We start from the raw sequence: 22,566 nt of genomic DNA on the forward strand, positions 1-22,566 counted from the left end.
GCAAATTAAGGTGTATAGAAAAGGCATGGCAATATCACCATATTAAAAAGGGACATGAGGTGGTCCCTGGTAACCAGACCTGATACAGATTTGTATTTTGTTCAAAGACATATTTAGACTTCTGAACAAAGTGTTTAAAAAGTAGACACTAAAATGGCAAAGAACTCTTAAGTTGCTCTTCGAAGGCAAATAATTGTATACCTTATATTTGAGGAAATCCAGGAACTTTTCAAATAGCACTTTCATTTTATGAAGGTTTCTTCTATTTATGTGGCACTGTTCTGATAAGTATATAATCTTGGTTTTCTATAGTGCAAGCGTAATTTGGTTTTAATCATGCTGGAACTTACATCTCTTTCATTCTTGGAAAACTGGAGAAATAGTTATATCTAGCTCTATCTAATGTATCCTTACCAGAGGAAAAGGATGGAGTTATGCAGAGCATTGACTAAGCTATATCTATTTTCTGATTTCTGTAGCTTGTAAAATTGCATGGCATGTGTACATGCTCACTTAACATTTCATTTCTTTCTTTTTTTAAGATGGCAAGCTGATAATTAAATAAGTTATATTTATATATATAATTATAAATAAAGATACTTTACATCTTAACTTTTTATATTTATAATTGCTTGATATCAAATAATTCTGCATATTCTTTTCTGTAGCTGAAATAGCTTGTCTGCACCTCATTGTCTTATTGACTGAATTGCTCCCAATTCATGCTGTTCTTGCTCAATTGTTTGCTTTTTAGTAAAGATTGTCAGAGCTCCATTTAAACTGTAAACTAGGCACTGTAAGAAACCATGTGTGAAAAGACATATCTGAGTGGAATTTTTTTTATATCTGTATTTTGGGCTACAAAGTTTTGTCAAAATAGAAATAAATTTGAAACAATTGGGAAAAACATTTTCAAGATACAGCATTTTTCTTCTGCAAACAAATTAGGACATCAAGAGATGTGTAAAGAAATACCAATATAAATTTTGATGTGATCAGTCTTCATAGAGTTGATAAGAAAATGTATAACCTAGCATAGATTCAAGAATACAAGGACTAACAGCCTTGCTAATTTTCCGAGACTAACTGCAAAAGAAACAAGTCTAAGAAATGTAAATGTAAAGAACATGTAAGTCCTCAAATAAAGCAGAATGAGTGTGTAGTAGGTTTTGTGGGGGTTTTTTTGAAGAGGCATGAAAGCGGGATAGACAGCAAGTTTTAAACAGTTTATCAGAAGGTATTAGCCATCTGCATATTTCCCCAAAGAGAGATCAAATACTAGAGTGGACAAACAGCACTTTGAAGCCCAGTATTTTAATGTTTTGTTGTCCTCTGGACCAAACTTTGCCTTTGAGAAATCAGTAGTTCATGTCTATAAAAAGAAGCTGTCCTTATAGTCTAAAAAGCAGATGGGTAAAACACGATATTTAGCATGCTTTTCTTTGCCCAAGCCCTGTTTTCTTGGGTGTGCGTGTGTGTGTGTGTACTACTTTTGTGCTTAATCATACCCTTGATTTAATTGTCTGTTATTTTTTTAAAATGATAATTGCTTCCTGTTGGAACTGCAATTGTGTGGTTTTCCAAGAGTATTAAGATTTAAAAAGAAGGGACTGTTAACTTAGTGGTAGTTTTTAACAAAAAATTGACAGGTTATATTTACCTCTGTGGATTAGTTATTTTCCCTGGTGCTTTTCTCAGTAAGAAATTAAGATTAATGTTTGTGAATCAGATAAAACATGGGCTAGGGCCCCCCTTTATTTTCCTTTTTCTAATTTATTATTTATTACATCTCCTCACAAACATGTCTCAAAGTATTAAAGGATATACTATACTTTCTTTATGGGCTACTACACTTAGTTGTTTAAAGTGACTTTAAGCAAAGTGAGCAGACAGGTGGATTGATAATGGCAGAAAGTGGCTGAATGGCAGAGCTCAGAGGGCTGTGATCAGCGGGCAGAGCCTGGCTGGAGGCCTGTAGCTCGCGGTGCCCCCCAGGGTCAGTGCTGGGTCCAGGCCTGTTCCACTTGCTCATCATGACCTGGGTGAAGGGGCAGAGCGTGCCCGCAGCGAGTTTGCTGATGATCCAGACCTGGGGGGAGCGGCTGGTTCCCCAGAGGCTGCGCTGCCATTCAGCGGGACCGGGACAGGCTGGAGAGCTGGGCGGAGAGGGACCTCATGAGGTTCAGCAAAGGCAGGGTAAGGGCCTGCACCGAGGGAGGGACGACCCCGGGCACCAGCACGGGCCGGGGCTTGACCTGCTGGAGGCAGCTCTGCCGAGAAGGCCCCGGCAGTCCCGGTGGGCAGCAAGTTGCCCCGAGCCAGCGGCGTGCCCTCGTGGCCAGGAGGGCCAGCGGGACCCCGGGGTGCACGAGGAGGCGCGTGGCCGGCAGGTCGAGGGGGGTGATCCTGCCCCTCTGCTCTGCCCTGGTGTCCAGTGCTGGGCTCCCCAGCTCAGGAGAGACGGGGAACCGCTGGAGAGGGGCCGGCGGAGGGCGGAGAAGATGATGAGGGCACTGGAGCATCTCCCTGATGAGGAAGGGCTGAGGGAGCCGGGCCTGTTCAGCCTGCAGAAGAGAAGGCTGAGGGGGATCTTATGGGTGTCTACAAATATCTCAGGGGCGAGAGTCAAGAGGACGGGGCCAGGCTCTTCTCAGAGGTGCCCAGCGACAGGTAAAAACTGAAACACAAGGAGTTCCATCTGAATATGAGGAAGAACTTATTTACCCTGAGGGTGACAGAGCCCTGGCACAGGCTGTCCCGGGATGCTGTGCAGTCTCCTTCTCTGGAGACATTCCAAACCCACCTGGACGTGACTGTGCAACCTGCTCTAGGTGAACCTGCTTTAGTTGGGGGTCTGAGCTAGATGATTTCCAGAGGTCCCTTCCAACACTGACCATTCTGTGACTTTTATAGAGAAACGTATTTCTAGGTAAATGCCTTTGCTATGTGGTATTTCATGCTTGTAACTGAGTGTAAGAATTTTTCATACTTTTTTTGAAGACATAGTTGTCTATGTAAGTATAATCATATGCAAATTGCAGTCTGTAGCTGCATAAATGTAGGTTGCATTGATTGAGTATTTTAATGGCATTAATTAAAAAGAAAAGAAGATTGTGATACTAGGACAGTGACATCATACTGTTAAAGCAATTTTAAAAATACTGCAATGCAAAAACTTTGTGGCATATCTATTATCTGGCATAACAGATTCTGATATGAAAGACCACCATGAGGGTTCTGAGGATGAGGGCAAGAATGAGGGTTATTTTGTTGTATTTATATTGAGGAATCAACCAAGAAAAAAATACTATTCTTGGTGTCTTGACCAAGTTGCTTTGTCCCACACAGTTAAATACTTTCTAGTGTTATACAACTGTTCAAAAGAAATACAGGTTTCAGTGCACAGAGAGGGATGAAAGTTGTCAAGTAGAGTATTCTCCTCAGAGAGTTAACTATTTTTCAAGCTATAATGTTTTGAAAGACAAATGTAATTTTACCTTACAACTGAGGTAAAAAATAGTATATGCCTAGTAAGTGAAGTTAAGTACATTTGCATGACTGGAGCAACAGCTCAGAGAAGGGTGAATTGTATTTAAATGTCAGGCTACCTGAAATGCTATGAAAGACAAATTTTATAGCTATAGAATTATAATGTCATGCAACTCAGCACTTTTGCTGTGGAATTGTCTACTTTACACCTGATACCTTTCCTTGGTTTATTCCTCTGCCTGCAGCTGCCTTTTATTCTGCAGCCCTTCCCACAAAGAACATGTAATTGAATGGTATTGTACAGCAGCCAGACTGCAGTGGCAATCTTCAGTAGCAGACTTCAGAAATGCTTTGCAGCTTACACTCAGGGAGGAAGGGGAGTCATAAGCCTTGACTGATAAGCTGCTTTTGAGCATGATACAGGCACCTAGGACAAGTACATGGATTTTCTAGAAGATAGGGACAGCACCTAAAATGCTGTGAGGCAGTGTGATTAACTCAAAAAAGAGTGGGAGTGCTTTTCAGGGAAAAGCAATGCTGATAGTAATTTTTCCTGACTGAAGCAATCCTCTGCAAATACAGTGAATGCTGTCGAGGGAGAATGATACTGAATGGATTTCTTCCTTCCCCTGGTAAAAGCTATGGAGCTTGTTCTAGAGAAGGCATTAATCTGTCAAATCCTATGCCACCATCATCTCAACCACTGTGTAGAGGATTGAAGCATGGTTTTGTCCACGCTGTGTTTACTTTCCTTAGACTCTAGTGCACTGCTCAGGGGATTTGAGCACGTGCTTGTGTTTGAATCCCAACCAAGGTAGAAGAAAGAGGCTTTAGATGCCAAGCTGCTGCCAGCTGTTCTCATCCTGGTAAAGGCCCAGATGTTCTGATGAACAACTGTGGGATAGGATATAACAAGTGTAGTGACTTTCAACCTGCCCTGTTTGGTCTCTCACAAAAATCAGAAATCTGTTTCCACTCTGTTCCAACCCCGCTGGAGGAAGAAAGCGGTAATGTGGGCTTGCTACCAGCCTGGGACCTGCAGGAGGACTGTGTACCTATGAATATTGGTAGCTTATGCTCCAACGTTCACTTCAAAACATGGTACTATGACACTCTCAGATGCAACACCCATTTTAATTTACATACTACATGAGTATACTTGTTGGTACAGTTATATATCATACTGAAAATGTTTTTCTTTACTATGATGACAGCATTAGAATATAAAATGGCTGGACTCAAGGCCAATTAATATGTTTAACACTTAGGATGATCCTGGAACAGACACAGTTAAACTATCTAATCCAACTTACTGGATTCTCACATATCCCCTGTTATTCGTGTTCTCTTTCTCCAGGTAGCTATCTAAATAATATTGGAGTTGGTTTGGTTTTGTCTCGGATTTGTTTGGGTTTTTTTTCTGTTACGGGATAGCAGGTGAAAGGAAGGTCTGAAGCAGTTGTGGGTGGGGATAGTATGCTTTAAATAAAGCAGAATCACTTGCTCTGGTGATTAAAACACAACACTGATAAATGTTTCATTGCCTTATTGAAGCATGACATGATCCAGCTCTGAATATGCATTTCCTAGTAAAAGCATGTCAGTTTCTTGTTTCGTGGAAGTTCGGTATATTGTAAGGTGATACTGATTTTTTTAAAATATATATATATATAATATAGGTTAAGATATCTGCTAATCAGATGTTTTTGGTGTTGATTTTCTTTATACAAGACTGCTGTTAGAGGTTTAACGTTACTTTTAAAACAGATAAACATTTGATTTTCATAATTCTGTGTATGAACAGAAAGTCTTGCTCATAACTAAACCAAAAATTATTTTGCTGGTGTTTTTGAACAAAAACACCTTGTGTCTTTTAGAACTAGGACATTCACCTGGAAGAGAATCCTAGACAGATAACGTACAGAAAAATAGGCCACCGGGTTGCCTATTAGGAAACACTCACCAGGAAATTATGATGAATGGGAATAACTGTAGAGAGGGCATATTAGGTTTTAGATTTGAGGTGAAAAAGATAGAATCTTGGTCCAAAGGAAGGATGAAAAGGGGACTGTGGAAAGGAGCTGGCAGAGGAAAGATACTTTAGAGTCTCATGCTGATACTGGTAAATCTTTGCAACAAGTCATAGAACTGATATAGGCAGTTCTGGAGGCATGACAGAAATACAGTATGCTTTAAAGGTGATCTGGCAGAAAATCTCACTGGAAATGCATCCTTTTAAATGTTGGCAAAGTATGAGGCACCAATCCTATGCCTAACAGCTACTTCTCTGTGAAGCTAGGAAATAGCAAAATAAATTATTCTATTTATCAGCTTTCTCCTTGCAATGCTTCTTTGAGGCGGACAGACATTTAGCTATGTACATATACATATGGCGATACTGAATACGCACAATGAATCAATGCTGTATTCTGAAACGGCCAAACTCTTATCATGTACTTAGTAGAAGAGTGTTATTTGACACTTTAAAAAAATAAAAAATAAAAAAAATGGATAATTCCAAAGGACAAGCAAAAGTCATGGTCACATCTACAGATTGAATCCCCTTTCTGTAAAACATCAAGTAACTTCTTTAAAATTTTCCAAAAATGTTCTTACATATATTCAGCATATATAACAAATCTTAGATCTCTTCCTGGGGGAATCAGTTAAACCATGCTGGCTGAAAATCACTGTTTTGAAACCAGTCATGTTTATGCAAATGATCTCAATGTTGTCATATCTCAAATAACTGAAACTGCAAAACTGCAATGTTACAATGGAAAGTGACAGATAATTTTATCTATGGACATTCCTATTGATACTCTTTTGTTTGCTTTTAGGTGCACTATATTAAACTTCTCTAAGGAGAAATAAAAAGACACAAACAATTCCATGAACCCTGTAACAGTCCGGCAGCAGCAGTCATCTGATCAACAAAAATGTGAGTTAAAGCTTTTCTCTAGGATTCTACTGGTAGAGGTGGAATAAGATTTCTATCCTTTTTTTTTTTTTTTCCACAAGATACTTGGGAATTTTAGAAAAAATGACAAAGAGTCAAAATTCCAGCATTGAAAAGTATTAACCCAAATCAATCTCTGGTCAGGGTTTGTACTTATTTTTACTTTCTGCTGTAGGAATGGAGATCACTTACTGTGTCCCTGATAAAAGCTTCCCACGTTATTTCCTGATAAGTTTATTTTTACCATGTGGTAAATGTACTCTTCACCCACAACTAATTCTTAAAACCTAGGGCTGTTACTTGAGTCTGCAAGCATTCAATATGGGTATGATATATATTGATACCAAGTTTCAGATGTGATTAAGAATTGTTATTTACGATTAATTCAGGAAGGTAATGTCAGCTTAAAGCCTAAAAAATATGTCTTGCATCCTTTTCCTAAGAAAAAGCAAAGTCATCCTTTTCTTGCTATGAATTAAAGTATCTTCTTGCAATATTTTAATTTCCCTTTTCTTAGACTGGTATATGATAGGAAGTCCAAACCTCAATATGAACACTGAATTCAGAAAGAAGTATAACTTTACTATTTTGGCCTAGATTAGTGTGTACTAATAATCTCTTTCCCTTGTATTTTTGAATACAGTAGTATGCTGCTATATGTGCGTATATCCATGTGGAAGGAGAAGCCTGTCATCCTTTGCAATTTTTGTCTCCTAGTTCTTCACTTCTGCCTAACTTCTCACAGAGAAGGTAAGATGGAACTTGGTCACAGTGAGCACTAATCTCAACAGGTTTCTAAAAAGATCCCCAGAAAAGTTATTGTAAAACAGAGAGAGAACTCTGATGGGAGGTGTTGCCTATGGTTCTCTATGGATAGATACTCGACCAGTGGCTGTGATTGTGTCCAGAATTCTGGAATGTTTTCTTTGATTGACAATGGAGTGCTTTTACACTTCAAAAATATCAAAAGTGTGAGTGCAGTTTTTTTCATTTGGATCACCTTCCCAAAAGGTTTCATTTAACAGCGTATTAAACACATTACTTGTACGTATGCTAAGGTTTCGATTACTATTAGCAGAAATTAAAGCTGAACCTCACAAAGCAGTTCATTAGGCTAAGTGAAATGCATCAATGACCTTGGAAGACTGTGTGTGCTAAAAAGTATTTGATTATATTTAGCTTCTTGGCAGGCTAATTTTAAGGGCGTGGAAACACAATAACTTCCTTGCCCACAAAGGTTTAAATTTCTGATACTGTTTTGCTTTCCCTGTAAACTATTATAACAATCTTCATGTGGTGCTTTTATTGAAACTTCACTTTTAAAACCACTTTTTTAAGGCAGAAACAAGACAAAACAAACAAAAAACCCAAAAAACTTAGGAAAGGAAAATACAGTGGTAAATGCTTTGTGTAACATTTTTCCACAGACTTGGCCATTTAAATTGTGTTTGTCAGTTTGGATGATTTTATTGATTAGCTGACAATGAATGCTAGTAAACAGATTGACATTTTGGTTTTTGGACTCTTTGTCTGTGTCTCATATACAGATGATTAACTACCTGTTTTGAGACTGAGAAAAATGTTAGCTATATAAATAAAGAGTCTTTATAACTTAATTAATAGTAGGTTTTTTGCAAGCACTTTAAGTACTACCAAATTCTCAATTTTTTCTGCATAACATGGACTAGTTACAGGTTCATCTGTATGACCTCAAAGCAAACTTTATTTACAATGTTGTCAATATAAATGTTTTATTTAAGATGAGTGGGCTCTAGCATATGTCTCCATATGTTGTTCTGCAGGCTCTTATTTTATTCTGCAATTGCATATACTTTTAACTTAAAATTTCTGATTGATATGAAGTGCTTCTCTTTTGCTGTAGAAATTTGGAAGCAAAATGTCTGCCTTCAGAAGACTCACCTATAAAAGTTGCTGTGTAAACATTAGAAGTATCATAAAGTTTTGTTACATTTTGCATAAATAATCTGGCATAGCTGCACGCTGAGTGATGGTGAATATTTACTAATACCACCTTGGTGAACCAATTTTAGTTCAAGTATTCTAGATTGCGTTTGGGATTTAGTATTGAGCACAATGAGTGAGTCCCAGATGTAGAAGGCTTATTGCACGTTTTGCTTTGTGTATTTTTTTGTAAAGTACGTACTTACCAGACCTGTTCAGTTTTGTTGTTTGGGGTTTTTTTTTCTCCTGTCTGGATGAAGCTGGCAGATAAGATTAATGAGATCTGCATAATGAATGCCAGCATGTAAGACAAGGCAACTTTCCACTTCTGTGTGCACTATAGCAGTAGCAACAAATAAGCCTGAAAGCCACAAAACCCAGAAATCTGATGCAAGATTAAATATTTAAACTAGCAGGAAAATTCTGTGCAAGAAAACAAAGGCACACAGGAAATCTTAGGCATAAACTCAGTTAACTAGTTTTTCCATAAAGTTGAGGAGAAATAAGATGTTGAGGATGGCTAATACAATTGATTCAATAAACAAAATCAACGGTGCTCTTTGGCATTTGTAAGGTAGACCTGAGATTGACAGAAATGCATTCTAGATGTGGTAGGACAAAAGTCTTAACTGGTAAAAATATTTTGGGATGTTTTTAACATGAAATAGGAAAAATAATGTCATAGAACTCCATTTTTATATGCAAATAGTATCACTTTTGTTGCAAATTTTTAGCATGCCTGATTAATAATCTTTGTACTTCAGTCACTGAATAAAGAATAGAGCATGTAGTCATGTCTTACCACTTAGATTTTGTCAGATATAACATGCTTCTTTATCACATGGATGTCAATTATGTATAGGCATAAATGATAAGAAGCAATATTTTCCATGTAATTTATTTTAAAGTCCTGACGCATAAATTCTTCTAAATAATAGTGGAATACTCTCTATAGAATTCTTTTCTAGGCGTTACTCTGTACATAGGTTGAGAATTTATGGCTTTATCCTGAGCCCCTCAAAAGCTCAAATGAAAACACCTACTGCTGTTTTTACCCAAATAAGCCAATTAAAGCCAAACCTAGGAGAAGCAGGGGAAAAAGTGTGGCAAGATCACTTATTTGCTCGAACAGAGTTTGCACTTGAAAATGGTTGTGCCCCAAAAACGAAGCTCCTGCATGAATTCTTACCTATATTTCAGCCCTAGAGGCAGAACTCGCAATTATTTCAGTATGACCAGGGTTTTAGTGCTTGTGTTCATCTTTTCAAAGGTAAAATCTTTAAAGTAAAATCTTAAAGGTAAAATCACAAGTAAAAATCTTTAAACTTAGGGAGCCTAACTATAAAACTTGGCAATGATATGGACTGCACTCTTCTTTCATAAGTCACAGAGCTGTGAAAATCCAGAAAACAGGAAGCTAACTGGTGGGGGCGCATACATTCCACTGCCAAGCCATATGTATTCCTCAGAAAACAGTATCTAACTACTCTAAAATACTTCAAAATATGTATGAAAGAATATTTTCATGCTATTCCTGGGGAATACACCGACATAATACATCAAATATGTTGGGTTATGTGAGAAGGGGTGTGTGTGTTTCCTGCTGCTGTTTGTGGCCAGCCCTTTGTATTAGAATGTTTTAAAAGAAGATGGCATCACCAGATCTTAAAAAACAAAAACAGAGCAAGCAAACAAAAAAGCCCTATGAAAAAAAATTTTTATATATTATATGTTACTATGTCGCCTTATACAATTTTAACAATCTAGTTAAAATAATTAATTTTAAGATGCTAAGGTTCCCTCATTCAAAAACTTAGATTTTTTTTAGCTAGCAGGTTTCACCTGCATTTGACCAGAGATCATTCACGTTAAAACAATCTATGGGCAAAGCACTTGCCAAAGCATTGAGCATGCTATAGGATACAAAAATGTACAGGCAGTTTCAGGAGCTCAAGAATGATGGAAGCATCATTTTCCCCTTCTTGTGAGTACCTCCAGGGTCTTTATATGTCCCCTAAATACTACCTAAAAAGTAGGGATCATGTTTGTGTGGTACAAGTGGATGGGCCAAACAAAATAGAACTGAAACTCTGTTGCTATAGGTTGCTTCCATAGCAGGGCTAGTGGCTTAAATCTCCTTTACAAGTTACTGGCTTCATGAAGTTTCTAGTAAGAACTTGAAAATATTTTGAGAACTCCGTTACTGTAACAAATTTAGCCTAAATTTTGCCAACAGTGTTTATAGGATGCTAGACCAATGGACAAGCAACTTAACTGAAAAGTTTTATTTCCCAGAGAATGGTAGCACTAAAAGGCAGTAATAAACTCATTCTTGCCCAAACAGGGTTCAAAGCAGTTGTTGCTATGAAGGGGATGCATGCAGATTTAAGAGAAACACAACTTCCATTGCAGACAAGTGAAATGTTCTATACTTGTCGCCTGAAAATTCTGAAAAAAATAAAATTGAAAAATGATGAATTACAGATGCTAGTAAGGCTTCTGTAGTTGCAGAGAACTAGATGGAAGACTAACCGTGTTGAGCCACAACAGAATATTTCAGAACTTGAGTTTGTGGGTAATAAAATAGTAATTCAGGGAGATGAAAGGAGATATTTTAAAACATCTTGTCAGAGAGCCAGTAATAGTGCAAAGTGGACCAAGGGCATCAAAACCTGAAATGGTTTTTAAAACACCTAGCTGCTCCCATTATCTTGGAATCGAGCATAAATGCCTATATTGGGAATTTTTTTTCAGAACTTTTTTTACTATGTTATTTTTGGGGGCAAAGAATGGTCTTAAGCATAGAATAATGGGCTTCCTAATGCAAGCTTAAGCCTGACAGGGCACAAATGAGGTGCCAAGCCTCTTATTTCCTTATGTTACAAGGACTGTGCTATGTTGCAATCAGCTCATCTTTGCCCACTTCTACAAATGTCCTCATGTTTCCATGCACCCCTCCCCTATCGAGTGTGCTTTCCAAGTTGAATCGTCAAATCTTTACTTTCCTTTGATCTGTTTATGCCTTGCTGGTCTTACTAGCCATTATCAAAAGGAAGCTAACATAGTTTTTTCATTTGCTCCATTCTCTTAAAGCAGCCCTAATATGCCCCCTCAAAAGTACTAGCTAATAATTTTACATAAGTTCTGGTGCAATGTTTTGACATTTCCCACCCTCAGCTCTCTTGTCTCTAATTGACTTGTAAAAGGTTTTTTGGACGGGGTTTGGCTTGCGTATATTTAATAACTTTACAGCACCTGGCATAAGCAGAAGTTTTAATATCCATGGATGTAACTGTAATACTTATAAATCTTAATTGGCTGAAGGGCTGGAGTAAGATCTATGCCTGTTTGAGAGCTGAGAGCTCTGAATCACATGCATGTGATTCTCCTGCAGGTACCTGAATATAGCATGGTAAATGTTTTGGGTTTCTTTGCTGTCTTCATGCCCCGTTTGTAGCTACGTTCTCTAATGGGATGCAGGCAACTTCTGTGGACTTCAATGGAAATTATTCATATTCTCCAAGTGGAGAGCAGAGCCCATGACTGGACCAAAGCCAATGTTCTTTAAAAGTTCACATGCCTTGTATTTGCTCTCTAATTTAGACTCCTTCTGACCAAACAAAGGGGGGAGGACGGGGGACTGAAAAATAGTAGCAACCGTTTCAGTAAAAAATTCTAAGGATTTACATACCATGATGTAAACTACTTCATCTGTTCTTCCTACTTGCCCATTTTAATCAGAAATGAGTAAGTAGAGCCTTATATGCAGTGAACTTGAGGAATGCTAATGGGATGTCTGCATCATGTTTACTCAGAGTACTTATGCCAGAATAGGAAAGCCTTTTATTCTGTAATTCTCTGAGGCAAGAAAGAGGCTTTCTGAAGAGTTACTTTAAATTTAAACTCTCATTCTAATGTTAGACAGCCTGTTGTATCTCTGAGTTAAAAATTGCTTCAGCTTTAGTTACTAGAGCCAGATGTAACTTTGACCTTAAATGGTAAAAGCTCCCAAGAGTGAAAGAGAGGCTGGCCTAAGGGGAAAAAGAGGAATAACTGAAGTTTTAGGTAAGTCATCTCTATACCCGAGAATAAGCTCTCGTTCAGCTGTGAAACAGAACGGAACAGTATTTCCTCCTTAAAGGTACAGTACCTTGCTGTTGTGATACCGAGTAGTTGGTTCTTTCTACCTCTTACCCTCCACCCCCTTCAAATTCTACCTCTTCTTCAGTTTTTAGCTGCTTAAAAAGTGGGTGTAGTTAACGAAGCAGAGTTCTTCTTGTGTACTGTTTGGGGATATACAAGAATGAAAAAGAAAAAGCTGTGTTAATTATACTGAGACCTGATTAATAAAGGTATGTAGTCAGCAATTCAAGGCAGCCTGATTCACAGATACTGTTCTATCTGTATTGTGCTAACCATTAGAGACTCTTAGCACAGCAGTACATGTTATAGAGAAACAGATACGGAACAGATTTTATTTATTTTTTTATTGTATGACTTTCCTTCCCACATGCTTGCTTTTAACGGTGCTGGAGTTGTTCGTTTTGATGGATTACCTATTTATGTCTGGAACCTATGTTTTAAAAAGGCATTTCCAGAGCCATTTCTTTATATAGTGTGTGGTTGGTTTTAATCCTATTAGATGTAAATTCATACCATGAAGTTGTGTCTAATAGGAATGCTGTACATGGGGGGGGGGGGGGAGGGGGGCGGGGGGGGGAAGCTACCTTCAAATGTTAAAGCATTTTTGCTTTAGTATGAAAAATCACAATATTTACATTTGATGATATTTCAGTCTTCATTTTTATCTGTGCTGTTTGGTAGGCACTATGCATTGAAGTATATTTTATTTTCTTGGCAAATAAAACCACTTTTTTATTTTACTGATGTGTATGTTAAGCTTTTCTTTTTCCAGACAGCAGTATGTAAACAACATGAAAGAATGAGGTCAGTAGAAGGAAATGATAGCTGAAACTGAAGACTCAGGTTTCAGTTACTAACTCATATTAGTAATAATTTGTGTTAGTGAGCTGATTTTTTTTCAATTTGTATATAGTATGGTGTCATTTGGTGAAAAATTCTCTACAATCATCAGAGAATTCCTGTCTTTGCAGAGTAATTAGACAGTGGGTTTTATGCTATGCAAAGATTGGGTGAATTTAGAGTTTTGAGCATAGGCAGTGTTCCTGCAAGTGCTAACAGTTACTGCATTTATATTTGATATGGTAGATGTGGTGTTTACTTTAACAAAAGTTCACTTCGTCCAGCTTCCAGAGACCGTGATAAATGAATGTTACTTGTTAAAACATTTCAAATCTGGTTGCAAAACTTGTAATTAATTTTCCTTTTATTTTTTTTCTGTCACTAGTGAACAGCTTAGTACTTTTAGGTTAATCTCCTAGCTGACCTTCATGTTTCAAATCAACAATTATATCCCAAATCAACAATTATACCAAACTTGGATATTAATAAGCTAAGGATACAACTCATAGAATTCTAAGTTTATGAGAACTAACAGTGGAAATTAAGAAACAGTCAATATATTAAATGTTGGATACTAGAGAGTCGCTGCTCTTAAATTTCTTGTATTTTCTAGCCTTCAAAGGCACTCATTCTGATTTGCTGATGTTTAATGTGTTACTTTACTTGTAATGCCCCTTCAACTTGTGCAAGGATGTGCAACTTTATATGGTATTTAGGTGTTTAATATTTAATGAGTTATGTTCAATTTGCATATGGACTAGAATAACTAATCTATGTCTAACTTCTCCATGTCTGAACTAAGTATGTATTTCTAATATATGGTATCTTGTAGCATTTCAGCAACTATTGTTCTTATTCAATACAAACCTTTTTTATTTTGTAACTTAGAATATGTTATATAGCGCCTATGTGTAAATTTATCTTCAGTAAAGATGTTATGACGACAATAAGTGCAATTTAATTAAAAAGTACAGGTTGCTCATTTGTATGTAGTGAAAATTGTGTGTTAACATCAGCACTATGATAAAGTACCTAGGATTATCAATGTATTTAACTTATATAAACCCACCTACTTTGCATCCCTCTGGATTAAGCTTTACATTGGCTGTGGATGTGAAACCTACAGGCCTCCCTACCTCCTATCTTTTTGTATGTTTAAGTCAGTTTAAGTAACTATAGCCCTATTTATCTGGAACCAAAGCAGCGGAGTTAAGAATTATCTAGCAGCTAGATTCACAGTTCAGATCTTTAGCACCAGCTTCTTGCATCCTCCTTTGCATCAGTGTGCTTTCTGATCAGCTTTTAATGGTAGTATGGTGTCAAATCACTTATTGAAAAGCTGGATAAGACAGAGTGTGGTAACTGAGGTGTAGGGAGTTGATTCTGAGAAGAGACAGATGCGAAAGCTTCTCATTTCAAGGGTCATATGTGTATGTTCCTTACATGTCATGGAGTTACCTTGCCTCATCTATTTCCTGTTCTTAGAGAAGCATATAAGACCGGGAAAAAGAAGCATTAAATGGCTTGTGAGTGGAAGGGGAAAGAAATTCCTTGCTGTTTCAAGGTTTGTGGGTTATTTAAAGATCTGGGGGATTTGAGACAGATATCTCTTTTCTGTGCTAACTTGCAGCCTTCCTGTAAACTAAGCAGAATAATATCCTTCTGATGTGTTCTCCTCTTGTACTTCCTTTGAAAAGTGGGTCAAAGAGATGTTTTGGATCTCAGTATCACTGACAGAAAGGAAATCTGAGTGGGTGATGGATCTCTGTAAGCTTATAAACTAGTGACTCAAGACATGAATTACTGCTTATGTACATGTGTAGTGGTATGTTACAGAGAACTAAGACTGTGACTTTTATTGTAGCACTTTGAAATAATAACTCAGTTTTTCTCCCTGAAGAGGAGGTCCTAAGAATTCTGGAAAAGAGAGAGGGTTTTGATACTTGGAGCAAGTGGACTTGCAGCCTCAGATTTTGTTGTAGAGCTTGGGCTCTAACAGCATCCCTGGATTTAATCCTCTTCAGCAGGCAGATGTAATAGGTATTTTCTTTCTTTTTCTTTACTTGTGTTTATTTCAATGTGTCTATCGTTAGTTTTACAGTCTGAAAAATAATTTGAGAAACTTGCTTTTAATTAGGAATTGCCAAATTTCTTAAGTATTAGACTTAACAACAAAACAAACAATGACCACCTCTCCCCCCAACTAATAGCAGAAATCAAGAATACCTTACCGTCTGCTAGAATTTAGCAGATTGTACCTTAGAATGTACAAACTCCAAAGTCTTTAGGGATCAGAAGTCATCTGAGATCTGTAATATTGTAGATGTGATCACCTGTGGGTTTGGGCAAGTAAGGCCTGTAAAACATGATTTATTTTTTTGATGCTAATATGGATTGCTTGGCGAGGGGAGGATGAGATGGGCAGGGAGGGGAACGTGAAAACCTGGCAGCAAACCTATGTCAAGGGTGTATGTAAAAACGAAATTTTCTTTCCCCAGCTAATGCTATTCTGTGGTGTTTTGTCATGATACAAAGTTATACTTAGAATCACTGTGCTGTCCCCTAATTTACATGTATATATATTTGGTGGTTGTCCGAACAGACCAGCAATCTCATGGCTGTAAAAGGGTGTCTGCTGGGCTAGCTACTGCAATTCCTGAACAAAGCAAAGAAGCTGAAAAGTTGATATAATAAAAAATGGTGGGGGGGAAGCATTTTATGTAGGAGTTGTACTTTTTTTTTATTACCAGTTGTAAGGTTTTTTTCATCCTGGAAATGAATATATGGTAGAAATTCTGTGCTGCTGGGTCAAGTACAACAATTGCTTTGGGCTAGGGGCTTGCCTTCAGAGCAAAATTATTGCTTGTTTATATAATACTGCAGAATGTATTGTAACACTGAAGTTATACATGGGGAATTTGGCTCTGAGCCTTTGCTTTTGAAATCATCAGCAAAGTTTCCGTTGACTTCAGTGGTGCCAGATCAGGGTCTTAGTGAACATCACTAAGGTACAGGCTGTGTTACTTAGCAGGAAATAAGAGTCTGAAATCTAGGAGAATTTGAGTAGGACCAGTGGGTCTAATTTTGTCCATCTTATTTTTGATTTAGAGGGATTCATTAACCAATGGTAAGATCTGTAGAATGAGATCTTTTTCTGTAATTTTGGAAAAGGAAAATCCACTATTTGATTTTCAAATGTTCCCCCAGTTTCTCTGAACTGTCTCTAAAATGCCTTTTTGGGAGGTGGGGTGGGGTGTATGTGTGCAGGCAGTAGAACATAATAAAGCCTTATATGTTGATTAATGTTTCCTGCTAAAGCTTCCAAAATTGTGCTGAACTGTGATCTGACTGCTGAATAGAAAAATTGAAAATAAAGTGTCTAATCATAAGTTGAAGGAGAGCTTGTTGAGAGGAAGGGAAATAATTTAACGAGTATAAAAACGCACACATGCTTCACAATTACTGCCACTGCATTTTTCATGTTTTTCTTTACAAATAGTGAATGAATCTGACTGATCTCTGGGCTCATGAAATTAGCATGATATAATTAGGAGCCTAGTCACAATGGAGGGTGGAGTTTGCCCCAGGAGGAGGTGCTGAGTCGAGTTGATGTTCTGCACATAATCTCAGACTGGAAAGATCTTGGAAGCAAATGTAAATATAGTGCTTAGTTCTCTATTAAAGTATAGTTGTGCCTTTCATCTTGACTTTCCTGAGGGCTGTTGCACTTAATAAACTTATTATTCCTATTCTTTGATAGGTATAACTATCAGCATTGCTCTAAAAACTGTTTTTATTAAGTGCACTAGGCAGTGGAGCTGGCTGTAGAAAACCAAGCGGATGTCTAAGCTACTTGGGAATTCTGAAACACTTAATGCAGCGCATAAACACAGAACAGTTTTCAAGTCTCCCAATCTTGCTTTAAGTGAAAATTTCTGTGAGGGACAGGAAGAAAGAAATTGTGGGGTATCTTCTAAAACTTCAATGTGTAAAACTCAATTTTTATCTGTGTGTTGAGCTTTTGGGACCTATTTGAAATTTCTCCTGCATAAAACACAGCATTAAAATGTGCTTTCCAAAACTCATATATTACGGGTTAATGGAATAGATTCACTGGAACATTAACAACCTTGCACCCTTTTAAGAAGCTCTTGACATTTCTTGTTGCATTTTTTTAAGTCTTTGACATTTCCTGTTTAACAGATTTAAAATGTTTTTTGTCGGTAATATGGCAAACATCAACCACCCCATTCTATAAAAAAACCTGACATAAAACCATAACAGAAAGGTGAATAATACCTAAAGATTCCTCAGGAAATCTGTCCTGTTGCTGCTTGGTATTCCCAAGTCTAGGAATGTGTTCAGAAATTACATTAAACACCAAGTGGTGGTTGTCACTGACCAATTGCAGAAATGATGCAGAACTTAAGGGACCCAGGGAAGAATACTATACCAGAGAAAAGTAGCCTTTCTTGTTATGAAAATGATGAATTGTATTTCCTTAAACCTATAGCAGGTCAGACTCTCACTTCTAGTAAATCACTGTTGCTACATTTGGAATGTGCGGAGCTTTGTCTGTGTGTGTGTGAACTACGGGTCTGTCTCAGTGGATTTTGATTCCTCCTGAGAATTTGGCTCCACTTAATATGAAGATAATTTCTCTTTTTCTGTGCTTAACAGGTAAAGATCAGAGTTGATAGAAAGTTTTTTCAAGCAGGACCTTGTAAATGTCTTGCACATCTTCTTACAAAATGCACACAAATCGGTGAAGTTTTTTACCTGATCTTGTTCTTGGGTAGTAGTGAGTGATATGCTTCCTCAGAACAAAATCGTTGAAACTCACAATACGCCTTACACTTAACTGTCTGTTTATGTGATTCAGAGGGTATGAAGTTGGGAGGGTTTTTTTCTTTCTTTTGAAGGTGGGTACTGCACAATCATCTTCTGTACTTATCTTCTGAGCATCTGCTTAGAAAATAAAACAACGTGCCATTTTGACATCCAAGAAAGTGCTATAAAAAGTCTGTTGCTATGTTTAAATGCCTACACTCAGTTGCTATAGCAATAAAAATATCAAAAATGATGTACGAATTGCCATAGTGCATTACCAGCCCTTTCTGGGACAGGGAGATTGTGGAACTGAGAACATGACAAAGATGCTCAGTGTGTTAGAGAGCAGAGCTGCCACATAGTTCCAGGTGCCCTGTACTGTTCTCTGTGAGCAAAATGTTGCCTAACTGTATAAATCCCAATGTGTCTCTGTCAAAATGGACAGTCGGATCCCTACTTAATTCAGTTGCTTCTTCATGACTTCTGTGACAAAGCTCAATATTTTGAGCAACTGCCCATTTCTCTGCAAGAGAAATTGCTGAAAATGTTGACTTTTCTCTGAATTCTTGCAGTCCCATGATGCCAAATGTGAATATTAGCATACAGAGTGCTATGAACTGAGTAAATCTCCTCTCTGTAACATTACAATAGTCAGTCTGAAATGCCCTTCCTCCTGAGGCAGCTATGGGAGCCCTGCTATCAAAAAGAAAAGAAATGAAATAGTAGCTAATGGAATCCTTAGCATCTCTCTGGGGCTCAAAGTCTTGAATAGTTGCTTCTGGAAGACACCAGGAAATTCAGCTTCCTTCATAAAACATCACAAGTATAGGCAGGCATGTTGTTTTGGCAGCTATAAGTTCAGTTATGGGAATTGAATGGCTACTCCAGCCATTTCTATGCCTTGTTCCCTCTTCTACTAAGGAACAAGTTAGGCAATAAAAGACAGAAAAGTTAGAGTCTTGTTTGAAAGCAATATAACTGTTCTGTTCTCTTTATTCCTGGTTGCTTGAAGAATCCTCAAGGTTCAAGTGAGATTGGCTTGAACTGCCTAACAGTGTGCTGTTCAGTTTTAATATGCTAATCCACAACAGTCACACAATTATTTCAGGCATTTTCCTTAACATATGCTTTGAAGTTCAGTTGAAAGGTCTGTTACCAGAATGTATTAGTGGTGGAAATATATATTTTTAGTTTTTCTTTCACTTATTAGATAGCGATTAATGTTCTTGTTCAGGGGTCATTACGCTGATAAAGATATAGAGGAAGTGATTCTTAGAGGCACTATGGTACTCTAGCTTGAGGGCACACCTAGGTCCTCTAATACGTCTAAGTACATTTGAGCTATTTAATTTTTGTAAGAAGTGTGAATAAATTGCTACCATGTACATGGCTTATAGGTTTTCTCAAAATAAGAGTTGCAATGTTAGGTAGTGGCACTCCTCTCATTTCCTTTACAAAGTAGCTTGTGTTTGCAACCTCATTACAGTATTTTTCTGTAATGAATGTTGAACATTTTTTGGATTTAACTTTAATATTATAATTTTGGTTTTAACTGTTGAAAAATTTGACATTTTGTAGCTTTATAGCTGCACAAACTTCTGTGCACATGGAAGTGTGAGTCTCTCTCAAGCTCCATGCAGATTCTGTTTACTTTCCTTCTCAACTGTTCTGTACAGGGTACTGGACAATCACCTTCCGGATGGGTCTATTCTGAAACAAAAATGTCAACAGGACTGATTACGGGGGGTGGGGTGTGTGTGTTGTTTGGTTGTTGGGGTTTTTTAGCAGATCTCATAGAGGAGTCCAAGTGTTAGATCCATGAATATTTGTTGATACTATTTTATTAACTTTTCCTTATAATTTCAATGATTATCTTTTATGTCAAGCTTGGGAGATGGTTACACATAGTGTGCCTGTAAAATCTGCAAATTTGTGCTTCATTTACAATTTTGTAACTTCTACTGTTGACAGTGTGTGGTTATGTGAATAACCTGATTGGGGAGGGGGAGAAGGCAATGGGAGGAAGAGATGTGTAAAACTTAGAAAATGTAGCTTTTATGTTTCATGAAACTGTCAAGTGCCTGAAATTGAGAAATCTGATTTTCCTTATAACTGTGTCCTATACGTATAGCACCCTCACCACAGTTGTTATGACATCAGTTTATTCAGTATTTCAAAGCTATTCTGTGTAGTCTTAGATGCTGTACCTCTGAACTTGCATCTGCCATGGAAATGCAGACTGCCTGGTACCTGCGATTCCCTGGGTTCAACCCACCTTTGGTTGAAACTGATTACCAGCTTCAAAAGTTTTTGCAGTGCAGGGGGCAAGAGGGAGGGTTGAACAGACAACATGGCTACCAAATTTTTTTTCAAGGAAAAAAGAACTATATGGCTATTGGTTAGAGACACGTTTCTCAGTATATATAGTCCACTATGCTCCTTTAAGTGTTAGCTATGCATTTATTCTTTCCAAAATCTATTTCTGGTCTTGTTTTCCTTGGAATAAAAATGATGCTGTTATTTTGGTTGTTAGCCAACTATCCTTCCCCCTTCTTCCCTGCCCTCCCTTCCCTCCCAGTAGCCTTTGAACTTGTCCAACTTGTTGAATTTGGCAAGAGAGAATCTCAAAAGTATTATGTTCCTACAAGTGAAAATCAGTGGTGTGGTAAGAGAGGAGAGACCCAGCTTGGTGCTTCCAAGGGGAAAAGGCTCTGATGTGAGCTGAAATTATCATTGATTCTGTTGGAGCTGCCAGCTGGCAACCTGGCATGTGTGAAGCTTAAAACCAGGCTCAGCAAATGCTGTCTCTTGTCCCTCCCAACTTCCAGGAGACTAGGAGACAAGTGAGGCTATTATAGGGAGATAAGATGCAAAATCATTAAAATAAAATACCCAAAGAACAGGTTTTGTTAGCTCAGCTGCTTAGAAACAACTTGTTTCTTAATGTAGAGAGAGACGTAGGTTATAAAACTAACTGTCTGCGCACTGGTGTCTTAACTTTATTTTGGAAAACTTTTGTGAATGTTTGTGAAACAGATCACGAAAGCTACATGCTGATAACTCTCCTGTGATTTCACACTAAGTTCTAACAGTTGGTGACAGTCCATATGTTTGTCTTCTTTCCCAAGTAGTGCAGAGCACTGTTAGATTGTAAAACAGACCCTCATCTATTTTGCAGATTTTTCCATCAAGGCTGCAATGCCTAGAAGGGAAAAGATCTGAAGTTTCAACAGTCACGGGGAACAGGCTCTAGACGCTACTCAGTCTGCCCTTCAGGCATGTCAGTCAGGCTCGTGGGAATGTTGTTAGTGGACAGGCTCTTCCCATGGTGAATAAATGTCAGCCATCCAGGTAGAGGCAGCCATTCTAATTAGACTTCCCTTATGCAACAGATGTTTTGAAACCCAGCCAGGGAGAATAAAGTAATATCCAGAGACAGTGGCCGTCATGCTTTCTGACCATCTCAAGAAGGAAGCTGAGGCTCCAGAATCTGTTCCCTGAAAATTTCCTTGCATCTCAGGTGGTTTCTCCACTAATGATGCCCCTTTGTGCATATACAAGGTCAATATGCAAGCTCTAAGGCTGATGAAACTCCAGGTATTCCACATCACAGACACTGCTCGCTCGCACCTGCTCCTTTAGATATTCTTTTAGTCACCTATCATAAATTTATTTTTTTCTTGCAAATATACAGCAAAATACTGAAATACTGGACTGACTTTCTGAAGATTAATCAGAGTATGCAAATATTGGTTTTATGGATCAGATCACCTTCTTGGGTTTTTCTTTTTCTATTTTTCCTCCTCTTGATTTCATGGGTTTTAAATAACATTGGGAAAACCAGGAGCGTTAAACAGATGCTCAGAAAACCAGAAAGAAGGTGATCTAGTTAAAGAACTCCCCCTCTGGCCTCCTTCAGCTCACTTTAGAAATTTCTAGGGGCCCTTTTTGTTGAAGTTAACTAGGATAAAAAATGGCAGAATAAGATCTCGTTTGTTCTTAAGCAAACTATGCACTTCATGTCTGTTAGCCACTGATTAGTTATTCTGTGTTTATTTGAAAGAAATTAACCTGTGGTAACATCCTGTTTTCCTTCTTTGCTTGATCATCTGTTTGGGAGGAGTTGTTTTGCTTAAATAAATGAAAAAAAAAAACCTACCGTTTTCTGTCTAGATAACATTAAATTTCTTTTATGTTTGAAACAGGAAGCTCCTGCCTACAGTATTCCAAGCATCAGCCTGCTGAATTTGCACTATCCTTTCTTCACCTGTGTTACAGGGCACTATGCTGACTAGGACGGTTCCAGTCCTTAAATTCCTCTGATAGGTAATATCTAGCTTTCT

The 22,566-nt window shown here is 37.8% G+C and overlaps 1 protein-coding gene across 16 annotated transcripts in view; it reads left to right on the top strand.

The window, feature by feature from the left end:
- IRAG1 (inositol 1,4,5-triphosphate receptor associated 1) overlaps window positions 1-22,566 on the top strand; it is a 123,362-nt gene that overhangs the window by 37,279 nt on the left and 63,517 nt on the right. For 4 of the 16 annotated variants that reach the window (XM_080404694.1, XM_080404695.1, XM_080404691.1 and 1 more), the window contains 2 exons: window positions 6,330-7,198; window positions 22,429-22,549. The gene's annotated coding sequence lies outside the window, so the exon portion shown is untranslated. The other 12 variants (XM_080404698.1, XM_080404696.1, XM_080404699.1 and 9 more) reach the window with 11 other exon arrangements.

Source organism: Falco punctatus (assembly GCF_963210335.1).
Source record: "Falco punctatus genome assembly, chromosome: 10".
NCBI lineage: Eukaryota > Metazoa > Chordata > Aves > Falconiformes > Falconidae > Falco > Falco punctatus.